Genomic DNA, 16115 nt, shown 5'->3' with positions numbered 1-16115 from the left:
TTTTCCCTCTTCTTTGTGTTTGTGGGATAGGAACCCATTGGAAATCAGATCTTCTGAACTGGGCCAGAAAAACATTGTTTTTTTCTTTTAAACTCCACTGTATAAATATATAAACTCATACTACAGTACATGTCGATGGTTCTGTATAAATGGTTCTTAATTGGTTTTAAAATATATTTTTATGCATCTTTATGTATTAATTTCTATTCATTTAAATATTTGGTGGAAACATCTGGTCGAAAAAGGTAGGGGATATTACAGACTATATAGGAGAGTGGTCGCTTTAAGATCACAGGGTGAACACATGTTAGGACCTCAGAAAGGTGGTTAATAAAGGTCATGGGGGTGGCCACTTCAATATCACGGGCCGATCCCTGGGACACCTATTAAGTGTTTCTACTCAGATAAGCAGCATCAAAACTCAATGTCTAAATTTGTTATTTTCATCTCTTATTCTTACTGATTGCTCTGTGCCATTTTTTTTTTTCATTTAAATACCTGGTGGATACACGTGGGGGAAGGTGGGCGGTTATTAAAGACTACGGAGATAGTCACTTCAAGATCACGGGGTGACAGACGTTAGGATCTCATGAAGGTGGTTATTAAAGGTCATGGGGGGTGGCCGCTTCAATGTCATGGGTTGATCGATGTTCGGATCCCAGGAGCACCTGTTCAGAATTTCATGAGTTTTAAATGATTATTCTCACTTTTTAGTAAAGAAAACAAAACAATATGTAACAATATAATGCTTTATCAACATTTTCCAAACAAAGACATCCAAAGTATAAAAGGTATAAATGCACTAAAATAGCACCAATTCAAGTAACATTAAATGTTCAAGTCCAGTTGGGAGGTTGACTAACTGAAAGAACTAGTCCCCACATAGGTTGAATTTTCATAGCAATGGGCATTAAATCTCTTAAACTCTTATCTTTCACAATAATAATCTGCTGGCAGACTGTGGCTAAACCACTGTGCTACATCAATTGTAAAGCCACGTTCATAATTTACGTCAGGGCGTCAGCGCCAGCTTCAATTGCCACTCTGAACTCCACATGAAAGCCCTTGCAGAGAAAAACATCTAATTTTGCATTTTGGTGACAGCTAAGATTTGGCATGCGTCTGTGGTAATTAAAATGCTTCTTACATAGGCTGAGAAATACTTGATTTCAGTTACAAGTTCCATCTATGCTTGTTTTGTACAACAAATAGCATTAAGAGCTTCTTTCACCATCACTTCATCACTGACACCGAATCACTGCAGTGTGTGTTTGTGGTGTGTGCGTCAGTGTAATGACTCCAGGCGGACACAACGCAAAGGTTCCATCCACCTAAACAGTGTTTATGCAGGTTTATGCTGTATTAATGGTGCGTTAATCAAGATTAAGAGAAATTAACATGTTAAACTTATTTAATTAATCGCATGTGTTAATTCTGACAGCTTTAGTAAATACACTTAAATGCCACTTCAGATGCAGATTCTGTGCCACCTTTGCAGTATAAAGATGGCTTATATTTCATCTGAACATCTTTCCGAGCTGCAGAAATCTATCCATCCACCCATCCATCATGTACATTCTTCCACCCACATATCATCCAAAGGGATTCCAAACTTTTTGATCAATGAATTTCCATGACTTTTTAATGCATTTTTCAGTTGTTTGTAATGCCTGGATACCTTTTTTTTTTTTTTTTTTTTAATCATTCAAATTCAAACTGCTTGGTTGATAAATCATTTGTAAATCCGTTTAACTTTCATTGAAAAGAATCGATTCAATTAGAACAATAACTTTACAAATTGGATATAACTTTGTGAGTTTTACTCTACACATATCTTGCTAGAAAATATGTTAGGGCAGAGCATACAACTAGAAATATCTGTATTCACTATAGAAATTTCAATTACTTTTAACATGTTATTCATTTCTGTGACTCTTCCAGCAATATTTCTGATATTTCCATGTTTTCCATGACAGAGGAAAACCTGCAATGTATATTTTAATTTGAAGCAAAGATTAACAGAGAAATTCATGACATTTTACTTTTTTGTGGCATATTTGCAAGTCAGATACACTCATCTATTACTTCTCTCTCTCTCTCTCTCTCTCTTTGTGTGTGTGTGTGTGTGTGTGTGTGTGTGTGTAAAGTGCCCCACTTGGCCAGTAAAAGCTGTCCCCTGACTGAATTGGCTTCACGCTGAAGGTCTAATGCATCTGCTAGGGAGTTTTTTACTGATCGTTTGAAACTCTGAGAGGTGGTAATGAGATACAGGAATACGAATGGCCATCTGCCTCCATCTGCCATGACATTCCACAACTCTGATAGTTCTCTCAGAGACTCCCTACACCAAGAATATGGTAACGTGCCTCTTACCGTCTACTTTTGCCAAGAGCTTCCCCAACTCACTTTACCAAGTGTCCATTCCACTGCCAAATCCTAAGTGTCAATGTTAAAACTACTGATATGACATTGTGCTGAAAAGAAATGCTTAATTAAAGTGCCAAGTACAGTATGTGCGTGCCAGTGTTCTTGAGGACAGAGGCAGCTGGATGATACATTGAGGCTTTAAGAGGTTTGAATATTTTATCACTCAAATGATGTGTCAAAATTTTGGCTATATAAAAATTGTAAAAAATTGCACTGTCCTCTTAAAATGTGCTCTATAATGACAGTTTCCAGCAAGATAACTTTCATATAATAAAACTAAAATTAAAGCTGCATATCAATTTATATTCAAATAAAAGCACATTTTATCCCAGGTAAAGCCAACTTCAGAGAAGTTTGGAAAGTACTAGTCATCCACTTTAAGTGTCCTTGTTGGACCCCACACTGTGCTTGGGGTGTGCTAATGCTAATGGAGCACTTGGGTAGTGAGATGCCCTTGTCCATCCAGCATTTCCTCTACTGCATTGCAGGGCTTTTAAAGACGCCTCCTGGCCCTGTTCTTGCCCCAGTCCTGCTAGCCTCATTAAAGGGAGTTTGACGGAGTTCAGGGTTAGACAACCATGTCATGCGTCCGGATCCAGCTGAGCTAGTGCTGTGATGTACCTTTCAGTGTTTCCCATATTTTCACTCTTATGGAAAGTTATGTGTGTCTCTGGCAGTAGCACACAGTTGGTGGAAATGGGAGCATGAAACTGCAAATACACACACAGATCTACTGGAGAGAGAAATAGAAAATGTACAAGATAGATAAAGTGTTTTTTTTTTGTGTGCCTGTAATCAGACATGTGTGAATGAGTAATTTCTGTTCAGGGTCTGCTTACTGCTTGTGCGTTTAGATGATTAAAGTTGCATTTGTGAAGTCATGTGACATACAGTACGACTATGTCTGGCTCTTTCTCATATGTGTTATACTCCCTCCATTCTTTCTGAAAAACATCATAGAATTAGGAAACAGTATCAGACATCTTTTACTTAAGTGCTTAAACTGTCGTTCCTATTTGTGCTTTGAGAGTGTCTGAGTTTATAGGGGGTAATGCTGTTTTTTTACTTCATTATTTTCCTTGAGGTTCACTAATTATATTAGTAAAGGTTTTTGCACAAAAAAAAACATTCATACTATAGTATTAAATTACCTTTTGCCACCTGTCTCTGGCCCTCTGTCTGAAACGCATGGTTTTCTGTGCTGTCCCCTTTAAGACTTCAATATGCACGCCCACAATGTTATCATTGGCTAACATCATTGAAATGCAAACACCCCCCGCCAACTCTCATGGAACTGTTTTATCCAAGAATAAAAGAGTGAAAATGGCCAAGCTATTTACAAAATCTACTGAAAGCACTCGGTCCAGGCAATTATAAAGAGCTTTACTGTATATCCCAATTTTTGTGAAGCGTGCAATCAAACTACTACAGTTATTCTGACTGCAAAACAATCGAAAACTGAGCAAAGTTGACTTAATGTTGCTCCCGAATACTTAAATTATCAGGCATACGAGATATAGCGATACAATAGTGCTATAAAAAGCTGAGACCAGTAAAAATAGTCCAGACTAAAACAAGATGTGAATGTGAAGGGTTAATTAATCTGTGTCCAGCTGTAATGGGCGGTTGACCCGGGTGTTCGCCTCCCTAGTGTGGCTGCTTCACATCCTGTGCAATGGGAAATAAGGGATGTTCGCAGGTTGAACTGGGGGAAGGGATCGGCCTCGACAGTTTTGCTGCTTGTTTTGCAGTACAATGGGTGGGATAATGTGTTCATTTCCACAATGAGTCCTGGCTAAAACAAGAGATATGATATGGCAGCCAAGTACTATACCAATGACTTTCATTGCACACTGTAACAACAGTTCTGTCAGAAAAACGTAAGATTATTGGAATTAATACAAATTAAAATGTACTTATATTAGTTGGACTAAGCTCTGTCTTACAGTTCAGCGCTCAGATGCTGCTTGAACCACCAGATCCTGACGGAGGCGATGATGGCAGGGGAACGGAACTTACAAGACCTAAACTGGTGGAGATGGGGTGGGAAGGGTTGGTGGAAAAAAACAGAAAGTATGCGAACAATGAGAGACAGCTGTCCTGCTTTTAAAGCGGGCTGTATTGTGATTGGATGAGATGCCTAATAGATGAATCCAGAGGTCTTCCTGCTAGGAAGTGTTCAGCAACACTGAAGCTTACATTTCCACCTTCAGTGTTGAAGTAGCCCCACTTCCACAACATCAACACAACATCAACACAACAAGCAATCGCTGTGGCTTAGGGCTCACAGCAAAGATAATGTATGTTGTGGATATGGGGCTGTTCAAATGACACAGGTATAAAACACAGTTTTTTGCAACAAGAGCCTTGCCTTAAATAAGAAAGATGCCATAATATGAGAAGCTTATTAATAGATATGCAAGTCTGACTGTCTGATGCATATTGTATATAAATATGGATGGGAATTGTAAGGAATTTAACGATTCTGGTTCTGATTCATTTGAACTATTCCTGTTCTTTAACAGTTCCACTAATGATTCCAGTAACAATTATTTTAGTACTTTTGCAAAATAATTATGTGAAAATGAGACATGCAATTTGTATTGCATTTTCTGCCCTTAGCAGCCTGTTGCCAAATTATGAGATAATGTCAAATTTTATAGAGCAGATATAACAAATCAGAAATACATTTGAAAAAATTTGTGTAAAAGGTGTGTTTGCAGACTTTATAGAGTTTGCAGACTTTATAAACAAACTGTAATTTATGCATTTAATATTTTATAAAATTCCACTTGTTAAAATATGTATCTTTAACAACACATTGTCATATAAACATGCAGTCAGTAACACCGGTCTGAAGTAACATGACACAGTTGTGTTATGTAGTCTAATGTTGTACTTTAGGCTTGTGAGACTTCAACTGACATGTATAACTCACGCATCAGAAAGAGAATAATTCAGTAACCACTCCAATTGATGTATGAGTGTTTTGATTCACCAAAATTTTTAAAATTGAAATATAAAATAAATCAGAATTTAAAAAAAATTTAACTGGTTCAAGACAAGAACCATTTCTCAGTACTCATGTTATGGTTACCCTGTCTTGTTTCACTGTTGCCCTCTTGTTTTCCATCTTGTCACTTTTGCACTTCTTAGTTTTCACTTTAGTCCCTTATGTAACTCCATAGTCCTCTGTTAGCGTTCGTGTTCCCTGTCATTGTTTTCACCTGCCCTCATTAGTTTGCCGTTTGCTTCTGTTAATCACCTTATTATCTTGTTTGAGTTCTGTTCGTTCATTGGCCCCTTTTTCCCTTGTTTATGTATTTATACCCCGTGTCTTTGTCCAGTCTTCGTCGATCGTTTTTTGATGTCAACCTGGTGTGTGTTTCCTCCTCGAGTCCCCTGTTTGCTTACGTCGTGTTTAGTTTGCTATTTTATGTTTCATTTCCCCATCGTGGGTTGTTCCTTTGTGTTTTCCTGTTTTGTTCATCTAATAAAGTTCAAACTGCGTTTGGATCCGCATTTCCTCGTCTGCCTCGTTACTCAAGCGTTACAACTCAACCTTAGTTATTACTGACCAATTGAAGCATCCCCCAATGATTACTGTGCAGTTTGCATCCACAAAGTATTTTGTTTTAAATGACATACAACTTTACAGTGATTTTCACAGTGAGGTCTTTGCCACGCTTGCAAAGAAAATATTTAACAACTGTCCAACTTTCTGAAGAGATATTGAATGTTATTTTTCATTTATTAATACATTTTTACCTTAGTTTCTGAGCATCCAGAAACATCTGTTCTTGAACTAATTTAAATGCATCAAAGAACTTCGTAAGACCTTAATGTAAATTAGTCCTCTTATTACTTTCTGCAATGAATGTATCAAAGACAGGACCTTTTTTTTCTCTTCTCCAAATGCATGTTTTCAAAGTTTACTTAGCACATCTCCCACTTTCTTGCTTATATACTCATATAATTGGCCCTCCATGGTGCTTTTTTCACTTGTCATGTGGAGAGTAAAGAGGATGATGCTGAGCTTGATGCTGGTGTTAAGCAGAGCATTGATACCTGACAAAAGTCATGAGGAGGCTGCTTTAGGTGTTTAATGTACAGCTAGTTGTGAGCCAACACTGCTGTGAAACTTTGAATCAATGTTTGACATGCAATTTTGTTATTGTGGCATGTCATATTTTAGGCTATTAATTAACGTCCATTAACATATGAAAATTCTTAAATCACCTAACATCGCTGTTCCATGTACGTTGTAAAACGTATTTGTCCGCGTGTTCTGTTGCCGGGCAGCAATTCTGAGTAAACTTCCTGTCGCCTTTAAAGGAATGCAATTTGAAGGTTGTACAAAGTAACATTTACCTTTAACAACACTATCAAAGTGAACATCGGGCACAACAACTGCGCTACAGTATGGGCCGCCATCTTGATTGATTAGGGTTGAATGGTTCACATGACTGCATCACATGACAACAAATACGTCATCATTTTTATATATATATATACTTTTCCCCTGTCCACACTACAATGCGAAGATACCGTTTTCAAATGTATCCACTTTGGAAACAAATCTGTTTTCATACAAAAACATATTAGTGTGGACGTGGCCTAGTCGTTTACATGTTAATTTTGCTTTGTATATTTGCTATGTATAAATTTGCTCAATTTTGTACATTATTGATAGGGTATGTTTATAGAGTGAGTCTCAGGTCTTTGATCAAGGGGTCAAATGTTAAAGATAGCCATTAACAGTCTCACGATCACACCAGGGACGCATCAAATATTCAGCACTTGTCTGGACATGGGCAAGCATACTCCCCCAGGGATATTTGCTTTATCACATAAGGCACAAGAAGAGAGCGGGATATAGGTGGACAGTCCTGAGAGAGAAAGAAACAGCCCCCGCACCACCTCCAAGAGATGATCAATACTCCTCTCTCTCGGCAAACAGCTGTCAACAAACTGATCACTTTCACAGCTCGCCGAAAAATCCCCATGTGGGTGTGAAGCAGGTGCTACATGGGTGGTTGTGCTGTCTGTGTTTGACCAGGGCTCCTGGTGCTCTTGTGCAACTCTGCGTTTTCTGGAGCATAAAGAGCTTTGCTGTGTGGCGTATGTCTGTGGCCGCCCGGCTGACAATAATGGCTTCTGACTGCTCACTGAAAAAGAGCACAGTGTGCGGAGAGAGAACTGCAGATATGACTCGGGCAACAGACTGTAATGTTGGTATGACCTCTGACCACTGACTGGACTGAGGAGGAACTACTTATAATTTCCTGATGCTCCAAACAAACACACACACACACACACACACGCACACACGCACACGCACACACACGCACGCACGCACACACACGCACACGCACGCACACGCACACACACACACGCACGCACACGCACACACACTGTACATAGCTGTTGGTGCAGCTATCCATATGTGGACTCTCCACAGACATAATGATTTTGTACTGTATGAACTATAGATTCTAACCCTCACAAAAAAACATATGTTTAGTAAGTTTTTAAGCTGTTTTAATCATGGGGACATTAGAAATGTCCTCATAAACAACATGTATAGTATAATACCCTTGTAATTACCAGTTTGTAACCAAAAACGATTTCCTCGTAAACCACCCAAACCCGGATGCATGCACGCACACACACACACACGATAACAAGAAAGGCCCTGTCCTCCAGATGCAGCACTGACAGGCCCATATGGCAAGAAATCACAGTCACCCTCTGATATCTACTGCTCACCTTGGATTAGTACAGAAACTTCCTAACTGTACTTGAACTTGCTTTCTTGTCTTGTGGATCTCTAGCAGAGCTGTTTGTCTATATTTCCCTCTGGTGTGAAAGTACTGTTGACTGGCCTGCTGATAGATGAGTTATTTGTTGTGCCATCTTTTTGTCTGATGAAACTGGTTGTCAATCACACCTTTTATACCGGAAAGAATTTGATTGTCTATCAGCATAACCCTATGTACCAGAGTGAATTTGGTTGTCTGTCAGCATCACCTATTGTACCATCATAAATGTGTTTGTCTATCAGTGTCACCTATTGTATTGCCGTAAATTTGGTTGTCTCTCAGCACCACCTATTGTACCAGCATGGATTTTATTGTCTATCAGCATCACCTATTTCACGATGTCAATTTAGTTGTCTGTCAGGGCAACTTGTGTGTCAATGCCACCTGATTTTTGGTTGCAGACTTTTGTAACTTTGGCGAATCTGAGCACAGTTTGCAAGTAACATTGTTTAGATTCTTAGAATCTTAAGAAACGTCTCTATTTGCTTAACATTTATTCTCATTGCTGTCTAGGAGAGGCAATTGAGATTCTAAAAAGATCTAATTTGTGATTTTCCTTTATGGGCATGCTAAACTTCACGTCACCTCAAATCAACAAATCAAATCTCTGTCAGTATAAATGCCCCTTAAGAAAACAAATCATGTTATTCATATAGAACTAATGAGACCACCCTACCCATCATATGAAAGCAACATTTTAACACATTTTAAAAACATTAAAAAAAAAAATCATTTTAAATGAACATTTTGTGGAGTCTTTGCCAGACTGCCTCTGTCCTTTTTGAAAACCTGACTTTTAGTGTTTTCCCGTGCATTAGTCCATCCAGTGTAATACAGTATCAAGTGTACAGTATAATGTGGCAGTGTTAGTGCATGAGAGAGGGGGTAGAGAGTGGAGGCAGGCATGTGGGCAGAGACTTCACTCTAATTGGCTGAAGACAAAGGGAGGGCAAAGGGAGGGACACAGAAAGGGCTGGATTAGCTGAGATGGGGGAGGTGCTTTGCTTGCTCTGTACCTTTCAGCTGCAGATGAGAGCACAACGGCAATAGATTAACAATATTCACAAGCCTCGAGACGTGAGAAAGACGGAAGAGGACAGAGAATGTGGCTGGGCAAGTGGTAGAAGGTGGTTTAAGGGATGCTTTACACTCGTTGCTTTCTTGAGCTGGTCTTTGCATGAGTAGGAGGACTCTATGCACACTGGCCCCGTCTCTCTGTTTTAAGAAGGTCTCCGATCCTTTGAGGCACGTACTCTGTCATTTCAACCTTCATTGGACTTTTCCTCTAAGATTCTGGAGCATCTTATATCACCTTGTTTTGTCCAAAAGATTAAGGGATATTTGTGTCAAGCAATGATTTCATCACCACTAAAGGGTTTCAATTGAGAGTTGCTTCAGGTTTCTCAGTCTTCTCTCTCTCTCCATATTTTTGTGGTCATGCATTGAAATCATTAGTTCGTACATTGAGGGCACACCTGTCTCTTGAATTCACTCACTTGGATCTAACCAGAATTCTGTGGTCAGGATTTTAAAAAACCTTTGTAATTTTTCCAGCATGGATATTGGGATTGTTGCATACTTGCTTTCACACTGAAACTAAAGCTGAAAGCTGCCCGCACAAGCCAAGGTGAAAAGGGTGAGAACTTTTTTATCTGTCTTACTTTGTTCATGCCCCCCCCCATATATTATAATGTCATAAATAAAATTAGCCTCTTTTTTTTTTTGAAGATAAGGAATGTTAGCATTAATTTCTCCTGCATTAAAATGAAACCTTTTGAAACCAACAGAGATGAATCATCTCTTATATTATATATTATAAATGTCATAATGCAAATGGGTATTTGACATGAAATGTCAATACACATGGTACATGTTAAATACTAATACTAAAACTATTTTAAACAAACATTTTTCAATTGTTCTATATACAAAAAAAATAAAAATACTATTATTTTTGAAATCCAGTTGTATAGTATATTATTATCCGTGCAGTTTTATGACCTCATATTAATTGAGAGATTACATGGAATATTTATATTTTTAAACATGTAACACTGCAGGACCTTTTTAAAATGAACCAATAAAGGCAAAAAGGTGATTCAAATGTGATTTAAAAAATGTAAAAGACATACACTTTTTCTTATACATACAGCTTCAATTTGAGCCTAAAGTCTTTATGTTGAATAAAATAAAAAGTTAATGTACATATTATATGTAAGCTACTCATGCTGTACATGTATATATCTAAGGAAATGATTTTGTTAACCCACTTACAGTAGTAGGATCCACGTGAGTCTTTGTGATTTTCAAAGTGCTTAGTCATAGAAGGGACCGTCTATTGTGAGAGACACAATTTTCTTTCTTGTAAATATAAACTCACCTTTACGCCAGTTGCTGGTTGTCACATTAAACATTTTTGTATTTGTGTTCGACGGAGGATGACTGCTCTTTAACTGTGTGTGTGTGTGTGTGTACACAAGGAGACTCTGGTCTCTGGATAATGGAAAGGTTACTGCCAATTGAACCACATTTCTCTCCACTGAAGCAAAAAATGTAGGGTTCCCTCTGTGATCCTCCCAGCAGCTGTTATTCTCTTAACACACTCCACTATCTCTCTCTCCAATCTGTAACTCAGCATTTAACAATCTCACACTCGCAGCTCTCTGTACAGCACTGTCCCTATTTCATATCACACAACCTGAGCAATCTTCAATCAGTGTGTGTGTTTGTACACATTTAGGGAGGGTTTTATGAACTGTATGTTAGAGTAGTGCGTATGTTCTCAGGGGAGTGATTTGTGAGAAATTGTGTTCATGTTTATGAAATGGGTGTGTTTATTGTCCTTTTGTTAGTGACAATGAGTCACTAACAAATGTGGGGCATTAAGTATTTTAAACCTGTCTCCTCATTTATCAAATCAAGCTTAAGTCAGGCTCTTTAGTGTCTTTGCACCGGTACAAGATTTGTTTTTTAAGGATCTTTGCTGCTTGTTAAATTTACTTCATTAAAATAAACTAAAGCAACACAATTCTTGAACATTTTGTTACGACTTGATTTCATTGTGGTCCATCCATTTAAATTTGTAAAATGGGAGTTTACTTATTGCATTTGAGTTGGGACTACATGAATACTTTTTGTGGTGTTAATGTAGCATTGATTTCCCATCATGCTTTGCACAAGAGTCGATAGGGAGAGTAAATGTTATGTGTTTTTGTGCAAGGTGAATGTAAAGGGGCATACTTGTTTGTGCTTAATGTTTTGTTATGTTGAGATTTAGAAGAGTTTCTGTTATTTTGGAGATTTGGGGGTTACCATTATAGTGAAGAGTGCGACTTGAGCTAATAATTAGGATTGGTTGAAGACACAGATTCAATTGTTTGCTCGCTTTATTGAGCAATTTCTGTGCTAACCATAGTATAGTTACTAAACTGCACTCTGAAGTGCTTTCAGCCATCATGCATTTAGCATGCTAGCATTCACTTTCACTACTTAGTACATAAAGAAATAAAGGAGATTTATTTGAGTTACACTGACACATCTAATTTCGTTGAGTTTACCCAATTCAACTCAATTCTCTCTACACAAAGTGTTTGTGTAGATATTACATACTAATTTTAAACTAATTTTAAACATGTCCACTGTCTACAATTGCATCAAGTTCAGCCAAATAACTTTTCTTTTGAGTGTGAGATTGTTGCATTTGGGTAGGTGAAACTTAATCAACATCAAGATTTTAGGTTAAAATGTAGGCTATGTGAATGTATAAGGGAAAGTGTATATTTTAGGTGCTTTGGCTTTGGCCGTTTTAATAATCTTTTAACTTCACAGGTTGATTATTTTTGTAATTCTGTTTGTTGCTGCTAGTGCCGCAGAAATTGTCTACTTTGACAACATAGCATTAAAGGTAAATCACAATACACTATCTTACTGTCTCTGTGCATTTCCAATCATATGTGGAGACGCCATTCCCACTTAACTCATTTTCTGAGGTAGCTGCTCTGCACAGCTTATGTAGCTTTTCCACTGCATGGTACGACTCGACTCAACTCTGCTCGCTTTTTTTGGGTTTTCCACTGTGGATAGTACCTGGTACCTGATACTTTTTTAGCACCACCTCGGTCGAGGTTCCAAGCGAGCCGAGCCGATACTAAATGTGACGTCAAAATCCTGCAGATCACTGATTGGTCAGAGAGAATCTTCACTACCAGCGTCACTGAATTTCCAATACCACCCACTAGTTTTAATATAGTAACAACAATAGCAGTATCATTTGTTAACGCAATTTTCGCATTGTGAAAAAAGAAATGGCTGTGCGCAAAACCACTCCGTGGTCAATAAACGGTCTACTCGTTAGTGACGAGCGAATCGGAAAAGCCTTTCAGGAAGTGTCTCAGCTATTGGCCGTGGCTAACACCAGACCTACCAATAGTGCAGGGAAAAGTAAAAAAAACTTCAGAACCATCACGGAAAAGTGGAAGTGGTTCGATCAATTCGCTATCTAAACAGGTGAGCAATGGGAGGGAGAGTGCCCTGGACACAGCCACAGCGTTGATCCTCTATGGAGGATGGTACATTTTGTTACGTTAACTCTGTACTCTGCTTGAAAAATGCACTTTATTTAGTTGACCAACTACTGGAAAGCTTGCTTCTGAAACAACCAGACAAATTTATCTGTTACACTTGTGTAAAATCACTACGCAACAACGGCTTTATGCAGCACAATGAGCTAGTAGCTCACAGCTAGCGGTTGTGTTATTGTTTACGGTCAGTCATTTTTGTGTCGCGTTTAAGATGATGTCATGGCAGTAGAGGCAGGGCAACTATGATGATCAGTCTATAATCCCACCCACGTTGAGGCGGCACTAAACTGCAATGGAAAAGCAAGCTTATTAAAGTAAAGTGAGTAGAGTCGAACCGTAATGTGCAGTGGAAAAGTGCCATAGAGATGTATGTGCAAGAGAATAAAGGGTAGTTTTAAACGCTTCCTCGGAGCCTGGCCAAAGCTTTCCTCCTGCTATAGTGCTGACGGTATTGCAGGACATTTACACCCATTTTACAGCCTGCCAGAAAGGGCCGTATACTGACAGTGCTGGTGCAAAATGCTTCACTCATTCATATGTCTCTGAAGTTGTCGTTACCTCGTGAAAAAGCTCTGTGTTTGGTTGTGGTGGTGGTCACCAACTGTGTACACACACATGGCCAATGCTTGGCTTAGGGTGATTAGATGCCTGCTCTTTATCCTTCTAAACCACACATACAGTACACACAGACAAGGTCTAACAGATGGCCTTCCATGGGAGGAAGACAGTGATCCTTTAGCACCTTGTCCTGTGTTATTTCATTTGAAGAAATGAAACACGATGCCTGATTGCACCAAAAGGGCAGTTTAATTGGGATAGTGACCCCGAACCTCTCCACACTTTAATATCAGACCAGTGTGTTCAACTGAATTCTTTATTTTCTCCTCAATTTGCATTCAGATGGCCCATTTTCATACTTTCCTGCTTATTCAATTTGTGTACTTCCTTCATATCTCTCTCTCTTTCATTCTGAGTGCATCACAAATGTGATGTGTTACACATTAACGGGGGCCGAATTGATTGTAAGTGTTCAGGTTTTGGATGAAATGTCCTTAGTTACACACATGGGTGCTTCTGAAGGGGTCTCAGTCTAACAGGATGAACCTCATGAAAACTGCCAAGGTCATATTTCACCCCAAAATCAAAATAACTTTTTTTTAAGACCATGCTGATTATTTACACTGTGACAAAAATACTTAATTGTCATAAGGTCACTCTTAAAGGAATGGGGGACACAGAAATGAAACCTTTTATGCTCTATATATGATGCATGACTTGCTTGTTAAGTTCCTTGACAGAACTGCCGGTGTGTTGACAAGTTTATTTACAGGCTGGATAATATATAAAATGTTCCCCCTCACAGGTACACACACAAATCTGTATGACCTCTGAGTCTTAATGGAAAACCTTGCCACAGGTCTCATTGCTAACACTAGAGGCCTCTCTTTGTTGTGAGATGAATTATGCAATTCAAGAGTCCACAATGCAGTTTTTAGCATTGAGGTCAGTTTCAGCAATGGTGCTTTTGATGGTGTTGTAAAGGACTGGGTTTTAGGTGCTGTAACCCATAATCCCACACTCACGTCTGTTGAATCATGCGAATAAAGATTGCAGGTTTATTGTGAAAAATGTTACACAAGACTTGGAGATTAACTCGACCCGCCCTGAATAAGGATTGACCTTACCACCCACATCCTTTTTCAATGTACACAGATAAACACACAGAAAGTATTAATTACTAGAGGGTCAACACCCACAGCACTGAAGCAGTTTTTTAAATTGATTTTCTACATTCACATAGAGGTAGTAAGGAAATTAGTATCATTTTGTTTTCCATTCATTTTACTAATTATGAACCTTACCATCCAAAATCCATTTAAGGCATTGGTTGCCAACCTTATCGTGACAGAAAGAGGTATCTGAAGGAATAAAACCATTATTTCAAAAATAGGTGCACTCAGGTTAAGGAATGTTGTGCCGCATCTCATGTGAGCTATTTGAACATACCCTTCGTTGCTGGGTTACTGTGCTTTAAAATCTTTAAAAAACATTTATTAAACTCACAACTCTTTGTTGTGGAAATGTATCTCTTGTGATATGAACTACCAGTCAGTAATTAGACTAAGTTTCACTAACCTCACCTTGCAACATATTATTTTAACACTGCTTTAAAAAGCAATACAGTAACGGTTCTAAGATAAGTCGGAAATAGTAACCTGTGGTTCAGTGAGTTATCTGAGCCGATGCAGTAAGGAAGTGAGTTATTTGACTGATTTGGTCCAATTCAGTCTTAAGGCGCTTTCCATTGCGCTGTTCCATACTGTTCTAGGCATGGTCACAGTTTATTTTTCCATTGTTGTGAGGCAAAATCAAGATTAGCATGGAAAGACTGGGCAAGTGATCAATGACGTGGAGTCACCACATCACAAACATTTTTCCACAAGCACCGAACCGTGCACAAGTACAAATGCTACTTGATTTTGACTGTCCTTGCATTAATTTTTTGGCCTTTTGCCTTAAGATAAAGTATTTTGACCAGGGCTGTGCGATATGGCCAAAAATATTATAAAACATTTTCTGATATTGATATTTCTAAGCATATACATGTCATAACTTTAATGGTAATCAAAAATGTTTGTTAGACCTGATGAATGAATGTAAACATAACTTGTTTGTTTACAAGAAAGCATTCCACAGGGTAAGCTACCGTAAAGGAATCTTTCACCCAAAAATACAAAATTGCTGATAGTTTACTTACTGTACCCTCAGGCCATCCAAGATGTATCTGATTTTCTTTCTTCATCAAAACAGAATTTGTGACATGCACTCTTGAGAGGAATGAGGAAAGATCATTGGTAAGGCCACGGGTCACATGGAGGAGGCAGCAGGAAGCGTGTCATTGTTTACAAGAAAATCTTGAGCAGACCACAGACCAAACGCTGTTTACAATACAAAACAGTCCAAAACTATTTCAAATCAATAGAAAAATAATAATAATTTCCAAATAATAATAATTAATAAAACATTACTGCAGTAAATAACCATCCTTTATTTCAGAGCAATGCAGTTGCATTATCTACTTGTGCTTTTTCTTTAGCAGAAATATATAGGCGATATGACTGTCAGGAATTCAAGCCACACAAGTTGTTGTGAAACCAAGTGTGAGAGAGTTTTCTGAGATTCACAGGATTTACAGGGTTCACACAGTGAGATCAATGGTACAGGTGATATCACACAGAAGACAAGCTTCACAAACTTAAGAGGGATTTACAAGGTTGATGTCCAT

The 16115-nt window shown here is 38.4% G+C and overlaps 1 protein-coding gene across 2 annotated transcripts in view; it reads left to right on the top strand.

Annotated features, from left to right (window-relative positions):
* The first annotated feature begins 9273 nt into the window (after positions 1-9273).
* The window catches only part of LOC127661409 (xylosyl- and glucuronyltransferase LARGE2s-like), a 113556-nt gene continuing 106714 nt past the window's right edge, over positions 9274-16115 (top strand). For both annotated transcript variants that reach the window (XM_052152100.1, XM_052152097.1), the window contains exon 1: positions 9274-9885. The gene's annotated coding sequence lies outside the window, so the exon portion shown is untranslated. The remainder of the gene's footprint in view (positions 9886-16115) is intronic.

The sequence above is a fragment of the Xyrauchen texanus genome, chromosome 21 (assembly GCF_025860055.1).
Source record: "Xyrauchen texanus isolate HMW12.3.18 chromosome 21, RBS_HiC_50CHRs, whole genome shotgun sequence".
Lineage (NCBI taxonomy): Eukaryota > Metazoa > Chordata > Actinopteri > Cypriniformes > Catostomidae > Xyrauchen > Xyrauchen texanus.
The sequence above is the reverse complement of the archived record's forward strand: the minus strand, read 5'-3'. Positions and strand labels throughout refer to the sequence as shown.